The following is a 13,114-nucleotide window of genomic DNA, read 5'->3' as shown; positions in this document are numbered from 1 at the left end:
AATGCCTTATGTTAATTATTACTTATATTAATATTGTTATGTAAATACCAAATTTAATGATTAATTAATGATTAAGAAATTTTAATTGTTATTCTAAAAGTGACCTGTCGTAATAAACTATGAAGTAAACAAACTTAAAGCAATAAAAACTTATGTTTTTTCTACTCCTACTTCAAGATTTTCGATTAGAAAATTAGTAAGTAAATATTCTCTTCCAAGAATATAACGTTTCTATAGTTTCTGAAGCATCAACAATAGAACAATTAAAATTCCATCTTTGATACATTTTTCTAGAATTTAGATTATGATCGATAAGATCGTCAATTAGTTTGACCAACAGAGCAGAAAATATTAAGCCATTTGTTCTTTATATCTGTAGGAAGTAGAAGCAAATGCTGGGGTCAGTCCAGTTCATTAACCAAGTGTTTGTGGAGCACTTCCTAATCAATTTTAATTAACTAACATAAGCAACTAACTTTCAGTTTCCAACTGTTCAATATCGTTTTGGTTGAATCTTGTTTAACATTTTTGGGTCTTGCTCATAAGTGATTCAGGCAATGTCTCTTGTTTATGTTCTCACATTTTTGTAGGAGAAGCTTTAATTAACTAATTGGGATCGTATGCATAAAAATTCAATTGCAACTTGCCTAATTGCGAATTGGGCTAAAATACAGAGCACACATGCACACACACACACACACACACACACCGTACATTCAAATGGAAAGCGAGAAAAACCAATACATTGATTGATGCCCTATATCAATAGACATATGTGTGTGAGTATATAGAAGAGGGATTAATAGTGGTGTGGGAGTGGAGTTGTGGTTTCCTGGCAGCCCTTATGAGAGAGCTGCCTCTTGATAGTGCTTACTGCATAACTAAATTACGCAGCCGACAAACAAAACGTGAGCAGCAACAACAATGGAACTGGCCAGGATGACCGGATATATATAGAGGAGACCAGGAATCGCAGCATTTAGGCGCCCAGTTAAACTCACTCACTTACTTACACACTGACCCCTCAGTTCATTGTTGCCATGGTCGAAATCTAATCCACGTTATGTAATAAAAGATTCACTGAACAGTGCCCACTGTTCAGCAGTTACCAAGCTGAAATATTAAGCAGTCAGCAGTCAGGATAACAGTCGCCTGGTGCATCCAATTCGCTTTTCATTTCTCGTTTTTTTTTTCTTCTTTTTTTCTATCTTCTTTCTATTATTCTACCGCGGTCTAAGAAAAAAAATCGCACACAATGAAAATGAAATATGAGTGGGACTATGTGGTTGGCCGAGCCAAAAGCATTTAGGTGTTACTTACTTTAGACCAGCGAATTGTTGTCAGCGAAAAATGTTTTTGGCACACGACAAAACGAATTGACAGCAGAACCAAAATGAAATGAAATCGTTGGAAAACTTAAGGCAAAAGGAAAATGAATTCATAACTATGAAAATAAACATTAAACAGAGCTAAAATTGCTCCTAAAACTCAAATGATTAATAAAATTGGATGCATTTCTTTCATTGTATATCAAAAATTATTGATACATGAGAAACATTCAAGTGGATGAAATATCTTAGAATGGATGAAGAAACTAAACTAAACTAAACTAAAGATCTTGAAAATGTTCAGCGGAATTCATGTCAGGACCCTGGTGAATATAAATGACAGCATTTATGTCTTTATTAAGTCTGATCTTACTCAGTTTTCTCTAAATTTCTGGTATAATATGAAGAAACCTCAATAAACCAAGAAAAATGTAATTTATGCCCATTCAAAGAAGTTGACTTTAAGCTTTTTGACTGCATTTGACTTTAAAGCTTAGAAAGTCAAACGTTTTGTAATATGTTTTAGACCAAGACACTGCACCGGGTCAGGAGTCATTTACCCACCATTAAATGATTTATAATGCTTGGCTTGTTTCAATAATATTTATCAGCCTAATTTCGCACTCATCTAATGCGGCTAATTGAAATTGCAATTAGCCAAAAACATCTTTTGCTCTGCTTTAGCTCCCTTGCTCTCTATCTATCTCTGTGTTTGTGTGTCTGTGTGTGTGCCTGTGTTTATCTCTGTCTAATTAACACGCATTTTAATTATTAATTGCAGCACTTAATTTATAGGCTCCACGGAAAAACCCTCAAACCCCAACAGACCGATACCCCGAAAACCAAACGACCGCCAACCCAAAACCCTTTTTCTTGGTCCAAGAGTCTATTGAGGCAGCGTGTTGGCATGGCACAAATTGCAATTTGTTTCAAGTGTCCTTCCTCCTAGGGCCAGGACCAAGTTTACTATGCCTTTTGTGTTCAGAGAGGTGGTGAGAGGGGTAAGAGGAGTACGGGAGAAAGAGAGATGCTTGGAGAGATAGTAAGAAAGAGAAAAGAAAAGGACTAAGTAGTTTGAGGCCAAACTATCTGCTAACTGTGATTTTTGTGCCTCAAAAAGTTGCAATTTGTCTTTTTACCTGGCACTGTAGTATACTCTTTACAAAGGGCATGTTCACATTGTCCGGACACTTGCACAATTATTCTGATTTTATCAATATTTAAACACATTTTAAGCCCGAACATTATTTTGAGGTCTAACTTCTAGTCTATGAAGTAAATTAATCGTTTTGTATAAAGAGTATACACTATTCGGTGTCAAAGCTCATTGTAGAGAGTTGTATGTTTTATTCCATTTTCTTTCTTGTTGAAATATAAATTGAATTGCCAAGTTTTGCCATATGAAATTTTTCTTTTTTTTACCAACATTATTCTTCTTTCTTTTTTTTTGTTTTCCACTTTGGAAATTAATTAAGTATATATTTTTAGTTGAATGCTGGCATAACGGTATTTCTTTTTCTCTTTACCATTAGTTCTCGAAAGAACCGTAAAAATTTTCACTTGAGAATTTCCATTTCATTTTATTTATTGGACGAAATGAATTAAAATAATGCAAATGAGCCACAAAATAAACTATGGGAAACATTGCAGGGCCACGATGAGTGAAAAAGAGCGACAGAGAAAGCACAAGGCAACATAGAACAAAAAGAAAAACCCATTCTTTTTCTCTTTATTATGCTTTTTACTCTCTGCATGGATGATGATGACAATGATGATGATGTTGATGATGATGGTCAATGGCCAGAAGCCATGGTTGCAGTTGGTTCAGATATCATTCGGATGGATTGTTTCATGGGGTGAAGAGCATGACTTTTCAGTTCAGACAACCAATGGGCGACAAAAAAAAAAAAAAAAAGAAATGCGAATAGACAAGAGTTCGTCTAACTAATGAGTTGAATTGCAAATGGTAGAAAGATGGGGGCAGCAGCAATTGCTGCAGAGGCATTAATCAACTGGCTAAGAGAAGAGGGAAGGAGAATGAGAGAGAGAGAGAGAAAATGAGTGAGTTGATGTAATAGGAAGAAGGTGCTAAATGAATGTGGATGTTATCAAAATGGTTTATTTAATATTCATAGGAGATATGAATACATTGCTTCAGCTCAATTAATCTCAAGCATGAAATCCTTTTTTTGTTTGTAATTTTCTTTTTGCCTCATTTAAATTTAAATCTGTTGATAAGCCTAAAAATAGAACAGTTCACATTCGGAGGAAAAAAATTCTTGGAAAATTTTCTATTAAGACTGCTAGAAAAATGTGTAATTTAAATGATATGATTCTAGGAAAGGTAGATAAGAAACCAAGAAAAAGACTGCGACAGAATTATAAAAGTTTTTTGTGTGAAGTTGACAACTTTAAAAATATGAAACTTTGAAAAATTCTTTATAATTTTTATACTGTTTTTATAGACAATTACTTTTTATAATGCATAATAGTGATCTACTCGAAATATCTTAACTGAAAGTAAAAAGTTTTTAATGAAACCAATTTCCAATTGGTTTGAAATCCCATCTATTTAAAACATTTTTTAAATACAACTTTGACTTCTTGATCTAATATGGGAGACATAAGCAAGTTTTTTTTTCCAAAGATTCAAAGCCCAAATAAACCAACAAATGGCTATATATAATACTTGTTAAATTAAATAAATAAACCAACACAATTCAATGAGGAACTCAACTTCTTTCATATAGAACTGCTTGCATTTGAAACATTTTAAAAGTATTTTCAAATGGCTTTGCAATTTTGGTTTATATTCAGTTTCTTCAGATGAGAAGAGGTGGGTCGATGAAGTGGGGGGAATGATGCATTTTCTCTCGCATTTCCTGACACAATGTTGCTGGCATAAAATAACACCAAAAAGGCAACACACACACATACACAAAACACGTGACAAACACACTCATACACACGAACAGAGAGTTTAATGTTGGCCATTTCCTGTTAGCCAGAAAACTGTTTAGGCCAGACACCAAAAAAAAAAAAACAAGAAAAAGTTCTCTCTTCTAAAAAATGCATAAAAGCCAGAAACGATAGTGAGAGCTGGCAAATGGGTGATGGTGAGAGGAGCCCAAAGGGGCAGGGGTATGCCAGCTAGCTAGACGAATTGTTGGTCAGGGTCTGTGACTATGTTAGAGACTCTTTTTTTCCCTACTCTAGACAGCTTCTGCTCTCTGGCTTTGGGCTCTGAGAAAGAAAAAATACAAGTAACAACAACCTGCAAAGGAAATGAGGCCAGAAACCAACAAACCAGCAACAAGAGAAAAAGAGAAATATGTTAATAAAGTGCCACAGCCAAGATAAACGCTGGATGAATGACCTCTTTCTCTCTCTCTCTCTCCCTGTCTCTCTCTCGCTCTTTCTCTCTATATATCTTTCTTTTTGCCAGCTATCCAAAACAGATGCTTTTCAGTTTTTTTTTTCACTTTAGAGGAAAAAATCGTTAGTCTTCTCTGATAATGATGCACTGGCATCTGCAACTGCAACTGAAAACTGCATTCCTAGTTGCACTCTCTCGGTGTGAGTGTGTGTGTGTGTTTGGCATCTTGTTGGCTTATGTTTGTCTTGTTCTTCTGCCGGTTTTTTGTTATGTTTTGTTTTTCTGTTATTGTTGTTGTCTTTTCCTTCTATTCCCTTTTATTTATTCGTATTGTTGTTGTTTGTCTGGGATTTCTTTTGAGTTCATTGCCGCTTACTGCTTTTTCTGAGCTCTCTATCGTTAGCCAGTGTTTCCCCTTAGTGTTCTTTGGCCACTTACACTTGCCTGTTTTACATTCGTTTCTGTTTGAGTGGCATCATCATCCTCCTTCTCATCATCATCATTATCATCATCATGCCTCACTTGACTACCCTTCTGACTATTCCATTCAGTGATCATAATTCAATTATCTCTTACTTATAGTGGATACAATTTTCTTCTCGTTTTTCATCTTGAATTTTTGTGTGTGTGTTGTTTTTGTAGAGTGGGGAAGTGGTAAACTTTTTATTGGCCATATTAGTTGAGTTATTACATTTAACAGGAAACATTAAAGTGCTGCAGCAAAATGAAAGAAGTTATCATAACACTTAAACGCGAGTTAAGGTTAACTAAGGGAAGTGAGAACGATTATTCTGATGTTAGTCGTTCGTTCTAAACAACAAAACACATTTAAAATTTAATTAAATGGAAAGGCGGAGAAAAGCTTACGAAGAGTGAATACAGGAGAGGGCAAGTTTTTGACTTCTAGAAGACTTCCATACATGTATCATCGATATGCCGATACTAAAAGTCCCTGTTGTGCCAATTCATTGTGCTCGTTAATATGATTTATAGGGAAGTAGGCCACAGTGAGTTACTTTACTTAATCTCCAAAATTTACTTTGTATAGACTTATTTGAATCATGGGTTAAACTGGTTAATAACGTCCCTATAGAAGATTAAGATGCCCGTTCACAATTGAGCACCCAAGAGAACATTTTAAGTCTTTGGAGTATATAAAGGTTATTAAAGGTTATTATTATGATATTAGAAATATAACAACATATTTTGACCACGCCTTGGTAAAACTTCAAAATGATCGAAAGCTTTACAAGATTTTTCTAATTGAACAACTTTTTCTAGCCAATAACTTTCTGACCAAATTCCTATAAGTATAGTCGATTAATTTAGACAGCTTTAGAAACCATTTAACTGTGCTTAAGTACATATGCACATTTTCTATATTATAACATTATATAGCAATGCTGCTATATACTGCTATAACTTCAAATTATAGTCGTTGTTTATTAAAAAAGATTCTTATAGATTTTTAACGAAAAAGAAAATAAAAGAAAAGAAATATTAAACAAAATCAAAATCAAATCTAATTAACATTATTAAGACCCTTGGCTAGTCAATAGATTGTATTCAAACTGATTTGGTTTGTTTTCGTCTAGCAAACTTAAGTATTTGGCATTTAATTATAGGCCCAATGCGGCAACCCAAAAACGTTTTGGAAGCAATTAATTTCTATGTTAAGGTAAACTATGTATAAGCCTCTCTTGTATGTGGCCACCCAATTTCCTAGAAACCATAATTTGCACGCTTTCTTCTCAACTTAGACAACGAAAAGATGGGTAAAGCTACAAACATAAAAATAAAGAAGACTACGAATAAAAAATATAAAAAACGAAATGAAATTCTCCGCCAGCACTTTAGCACATTTTCCACATAGTTTTTTGAGTTCACGATCAAAGCCGGCAATGCTCGAAAAGAAAATGATAATGAAGTTCGAGGTGATGGTGTTGGAGATGAAGATCATCATTGAAAGAGAAAGAGAACTAACTCAATTGCTGCTAATAAAGTCCAACACAGACGTAGACACAGATACAGTCTCAGAAGCTCAGTTAAGATACAACTGTGTATCTGTATCTGTATTTTGATGCTCAGATATGTTGCTTGGAGATGCTGGAGGAAAGGGATCTTGGGCATACACACACACACACACACATGAATTCCCAGCAGACATTTGGACTTTCATTTCTTCATACAGTTAGACACTTTTATTGTGTTTTACCATCTACTTCTTCTACTTTACTCACTATTTGGGTTTTTCTTCATCCGTTTTGTTTGTGTTTACTGTCTGTTTTGTTGCCGCTTAGTTACCATTGTTGTTGTTTATTTGGACTTTTCTTGATTTTCTATTTATAACCAAAATAAAAAAAAATAAAAGAAGATAACAACAATTTCTATACAACAATATGCGATATTACTCGACATATAAGATTTGAGTTTGAGTTTTAGTTTGACGCAGTATTTTTTCCCCTTTTTGTGTTCCATTGTTTCATGTTTTTGCCTTTGTGCTTAGGGTTTTCCTTTTTGGCATATTCCCTTCCCCCCTTTCTGTCAGTTCTTTCTTAGTACTTGTTAAAGTTCTGAAATATTTTTCGTGTTGCGTTTACCAGCAAAACAAAACAAAAAACGAAACGAAAAGTAAATATAAATTGCCATAGATTAGAGAGGAAGTCGTGACTGCGTGCGCCAAAAGTTACGCAAAAGGTAAATCAACCACAAACTCAAAAGTGCACCTAATGAAATTTGTTAACAAAAAAATATATGTATATATATATAAATGTATCTATGCATATACATACATACATACCCTAAAAACTTAAGCAAACAATTGTAATATTAAAATCAAGAAAATAACATTTTCAAGGCGAAATTGTTTATGTTTCTAGTATCTATATAGGTGTATCCTTATTTTCTTTAAAATAGAAGAGTAAACTAGATAACAGATTATAGTTAGAAATGGTAAGTTAGTTATTATAATTAGTGCTATATAGATACTTATAGTATATAGAACATAGCTTGAGTTAATCCCATATATTTCTTTCAGCTGATACCTAAAAGTGGGACATAATATACTATAATAATAGAGAAGAAGACCTTAAGGAACTTTAGAAAGATACAAATTTTAAAATATTATAATCCTTATTATGATAATTATGTAAAAAAAAGACAAATTATTTTTGAATTAAGGAATATATGTACCTAAAGGTAAATCAAGGCAAAACTATTAGATAAAAGAGAATCTATAAGTTAGGTTAAGAAACTTGTATGTGTCACATTGCATACCTCTATAAGGTAAATGGCATTTGGTCAGTTGTCGATCTCAATCTACAAATTATATAATTATGAAAATAAATTCTAAAAATTGAATTTGTATTTGTTGTGGGTGTTAAGTTCTGCTGTTTTTCGAAATTGTTTCTTACTTTCTTATCAGTATAAGCCAAATCAAATCTAACTCATTTGGTATCAACTAAACGCAAAGATTGTTATCTATTGTTATATTTTACCTCAGTGAAAAATAACCACATAAATTTCTTACATTCGTTAATAATTGTGAAATCATGAAAACATAATAACAAGAAAACATAATTTCAATGGCTTTAAGGAAAATTAGCAAATTAAGGCAAAGGAATCGAAAAGGGGGCTTAGGGGAATGGCCCAACAAGCAGGCGATATTCCTGACAGTTAACCAATCAATCATCGATGCTTACAATCGAAGTACGCCTCCACGAACTGAGGAATCGACCGCCCAATATTAATCAAGCGTCATGCACAACATAAGGTATCAACACGATTTGGTCTCTAGTCAGAAGAATTGTACAAAAAATAAAGTAAGAAATTGAGTGAAGAAACTTAAAAGTTTGTTCATCTGAACAATATTTTAACTTTGCTTACTTATTTTCTATTAAATTGATTATATAAGTAATTGTATTTAAAGAGGTTTTTGTAAACAAAATGTCATTTCAGAAAAGCAAATTGTTCTATTTATTACCTTAAAGAAATATAATGTAAGCACAAAGGATCCTTCGCCCTGATACATTTTCACTTAAAATGTAACTTCAATTTCTATGCATTTTCCATTTGGCCCGTCAGCTACTCGAAATCAATTTAATACAAGTTGAAAATCTTGTTGAAAAATGAAATTAAGTTTTAGCCATTGATCCTCAGTGAAGGCGAGGTGGAAAAATTAAATAAAATGTCGGCGTATCTCTGTGTATCTGTGTGTGTGTGTGGAAAACCAAAACAATGTGCCACGTTTTCCTTTTATTTATTTATTTTTCTTGGTATTTTTTCTCACACACAGACACACAATGGGAAGAGAAGGGAGATAAAAAGCAGGAGTAAGAGATGGAACAACACAAAAACCCAAGCCCATTTCCAGAGATTTTCGGCGGCAACTTAAAAAAAAAAAAAACAAAAATGGGGGAACAACAAAAATTGAGAGGGAGGGATAAATTCACTTTGCCCAACAAAACGAGACACCCTCATTCAGACAGACACAGAGACACAGACACTTGTGCATATTAATTGCTTATTGAGCAGAGAGATGTCAGGGAAAAGCGGAAAAGAATGGCAAGGAAAATCCGGTGGCAGCAGCAGGCTCAGTACTTGTTGGAGTACGGGTCTGAATCTGAGCCTGGTCCGGGTGTGGGCCCGGTTTCTGGGCTCTGAGTTCAGAAGGCCTTCTATTATTTTTATCAGTTTCAATCAAAACCGTAGGGGCAACCAACCAACCATTCAAACAGAGAACCAAACAAACTTTTGTTCATTCATTCACAATATTATTCACTCACTCACTCACACACACACTCAGTCTTTGGTTTACTCATTCACATGCATTCGGCCCGGCTCACTCACCTGTTTGTTGTGTTTGTCACTCGCCTTTTGGTGTGGCTGTTGGTTGAAACAAGCGTTTTCCGGCCTCCGGCAACGGCTGCCAGGTATTGGTTGGTTTGTGGGGGAGGAAGAAAGAAAAACCGAACCGAACAAAATGAAAATAAAAAAGGGGTCGAGGGTCGAGGTTCGTGGTTCACAGGGTCGCACTCTCAAGTGTGGTTGGCCGTTCCGTTGTTGTTGTTGTTGTTGCAACAGCCACTTGTGAGCCTCTTTTTATTGCCGCTTGGCCCTTTTCTGGTTGACAAAACGCCAACGCTTGAAATTCTTTTAACTTTTCGGTTTTATTTATTGCGAGTTTGGCTTTTTTTTTTTTTTTTTTTGCTTCCTTTTTTCAGCTACTGAAATTTTCACGTGTTTATTATTTTATTTTAAATTTTTCGCGTTGTTCTTGTTGTGGTTGTTAAGGAGGAGTGGGGGTTTTATTGTTGTTGTTGCTGCTATTCGTGTTAACCTTTTGTGCAGACTGTGCACGTGTTCGTTTTTGTTGCTTTTCTGCTTTTGGCCGAGTTATGACAACCTGTTTGCCAAAGGAATGTTTTCCTGTGGCTAAAACCAAAACCAAACAATTTGATAACAAGCAAAAACCAGAATGAAGGGAAAAATGCCAATTTCAGTGGTTAAACAATTACAAATTTGTTCTTTTTTTTCCATTTTTCAAATTTATTTGTAAATCAAATAAATAACAACATTCTTTCGGTGTACAAATTTAATGTACAATTTGAAATTTAAAATTGCTCAAATTCTTAGCCAAATGCAGATCAACTTACAAAATGTTTTCTGTTTTATTATTTTTCTCTAAAGGGAAAGTTTTGATTGAAAAAGTCAACAAAACAAAAATATGAAACAAATTTTATTTTTTTTAAATCAGAAACTTTGCCTAAAAAAAATTGGCAGCAATGAAAGGTTTTTATATAAAATATATTTTGTTTATTTTTAACTGCGAAATGTATGTCAGATAATATGAGACAATGTTATTGTTTTTATAACGGAACCCTTTTATTTTCATAGTTTATTATATGTAGTTCGTGTTATTTATTAAATTTACATGAAAGTTAAATGTCTGCAGAATTCTCAAATAAATAAATTTATGGTTTTTGTAATGAGTCTTTATAGAATTATTGGCTTTAGTTTTACATTAACAAACAAAAAGGTTTTTGTTGTTAAACAATTTCTTGAACAAGACAATAAAATAGATTTAGAGATTTTACTTCGATCTAAGCAATTGGAAGTATTTGCTAATTAATATAAATTTTTCTGATGAAACATTCTTAAGTTTTAAATTTGGTAAAGTCCGAAAATTAAATGTTTGCTTTTATTTTCCAGCCCAAAATTTTAATTCTGGAAAATTTGTTTATGAGTTAAATTTTAACTGTTATAATTTTTTTCTTCTTTTGTTTAAGCACTTTCATTTGCATTTGTTAAATGATTTCAAAAAGTTGTTCGGCCATAAAATGAACAAATCAAGAGATTAACAATGAATTAACGGTTTTGTGAATGTAAGAAGTCGGTCAATTTGGAAGTTGGAAGTCTGACCAAAAAGAGTTTGCTTCAAATTTAATTAAGCATTTGTTTTCTTCTTTTTCATTTCTCTTTAAAAGGCCGGACCCAGACCAAGAGCAAGGCGAAAACCAAGACCAAGATGAGGAGTCTAGAATTTAGTGTGGGGAGTCGCGACTGGCCACATTGCTGGAGCCGCCAAGTGGCTTTCTAAACACAGATGCACGCTTGGCTGGCTTGATGGCCACTCCAGAACAGCAGCAGCAAGAACGAACAACCAACCGCTCTAACGGTAAACAAAACGAATGAACAAAAAAAAAAATAGAAACAACAACTAAGACCAAAACGAGGTAACTTCTATTGATAGTTTTTAGATGAGTTAGGCGCACTGTGCGTGGTGTATCTAGTCTGGTTGGACAATCTCACTGGGTCCAGATACCGACACCAACAGCAACACCAACACCGACGACGACAACAACCATGTTGATGAAGACACGCTAGAAATTCCTTAGCCACTTGGCCAATTACTACTACTAGAGTCCGTTGCATTTGGCTTGAAATCGTCGTTCGTTGTTCTTGTGGTTGTTGTTGTTGTTGTTATCGAGTTCACATCGAAATGTTAGAATCCAGTGACTGGTGAAAGAAACTGGTTTTTCTCGTATTAGGCAAATATACCAAATACCACAGACAAAAATTTTGTAAAGTTTTGCCGATATTGATTGAGAACTTATTGATATATTCGGTTTGAAAATTAATTGTTAATTAAATTATACGAGGGATAACACTTAAAATCGGGCATGCAAAATGAACATATTAACAATAACGATAACACACACACACTCACACACAGAGACACACACGTTTACGAGAGATAAGCGAGAGATTTTACTTCGTATTAGAATTTGTTTTTTCTTTCTTGAAGCTCACGACAAATGCCGCTGCGTTGCGACGGGCTCAAACCTTAGCAGGTGACTGAGACCAGGCCAACGAAAGGCAGCACCAGCAGCGGATGTGGGGCCCAAAACATTGGCTCAAATAGTTAACAGTGCACTGTGGGTCAGGTGCGACAAATTCGTTCACAAAGTTCACTTAACCAAATTCTGTCCAATTCTTAATTTTTATTAAATTTTGTGAATTTTATAAGAGGAATAATATTTAATTTGAAGTGAAACCTTCCTTAAAAATCTTTATATTGAAACTGCATGAAACAATGAAAAGTAACGGTAAGTAACCTATCTTATCGTTAAATGTCCTAAGGCAATATAGAAAACACAACAATTTGTAGGACAAAACCAAATTCAGCAGGTGGAAATTTTTTTAAAATCCCATCGCAAAATCAATTCGTAATAGTTAAAATTTAGCTGCAAATTAGCAATGTGAAATTTATTTATTTCACCTTATTGACAATTTGAGTATCATAAATTTATATTCAAAATTTCAGGTTATCTGCCCCACTGTAAAACCGAAGTCTCGATGTTAGCGCACCCGAAGTACTTGCGCCGACGTCAACAGCGACGTCAGCTGCGCTGCCCATGTTAAATAGACTCTTAGACTCTGTTATTTAACATGTGTCTTCACTTTTAAGCCAACAATTGAACACGCAAGAAACCAAACAAACAAACAAAAAATGGTAATATTAATGAATGGAAAAACAAACAAAATTTTGATTTTTTTTCGACAGTGTAAATAACCTTTAAAAGTATTAAATAGTTTGCATGTCGGACTTTTAACTGTTTAGGCTTTAATTAAACACTTTATGGCCAAGCAAATTAAAGCAATTAAGTAAAGGAAGAGATTTTCAAAAGTAATTAGATGCGCCATAGATTTAACTGAAACTAAAGTGGAGAAAGACTAAGGATTTAATATCTCATTCCAAGTACATCAATTGTGCCAATAATGCATTTTTTAATACACCATATTACATATGAACTATCTTTCCCATCCAATCGTCCGCAAAGTCTGCGGCTAACCATTTCAGTCGGTTGCAGCAAGAACAGGAAATCGGTTCATTCGTTCGTTGTGGTAA

The 13,114-nt window shown here is 34.1% G+C and overlaps 1 protein-coding gene across 1 annotated transcript in view; it reads right to left on the bottom strand.

Annotated features, from left to right (window-relative positions):
- haf (leucine-rich repeat and fibronectin type-III domain-containing protein hattifattener) overlaps positions 1 to 12,041 on the bottom strand; it is a 67,035-nt gene extending 54,994 nt beyond the window's left edge. Inside the window, exons 1-2 of the mRNA XM_068294877.1 lie at positions 11,933 to 12,041; positions 9,553 to 9,929 (exon numbers count right to left, since the gene is read on the bottom strand). The gene's annotated coding sequence lies outside the window, so the exon portion shown is untranslated. The remainder of the gene's footprint in view (positions 1 to 9,552; positions 9,930 to 11,932) is intronic.
- Between the last annotated feature and the right edge of the window lie 1,073 nt (positions 12,042 to 13,114).

The sequence above is a fragment of the Drosophila tropicalis genome, unplaced genomic scaffold, assembly GCF_018151085.1.
Source record: "Drosophila tropicalis isolate 14030-0801.00 unplaced genomic scaffold, ASM1815108v1 contig_845, whole genome shotgun sequence".
Classification (NCBI taxonomy): Eukaryota; Metazoa; Arthropoda; class Insecta; order Diptera; family Drosophilidae; genus Drosophila; species Drosophila tropicalis.
Note: the sequence above shows the minus strand (reverse complement) of the source record. Positions and strands in the feature narration are given on the sequence as shown.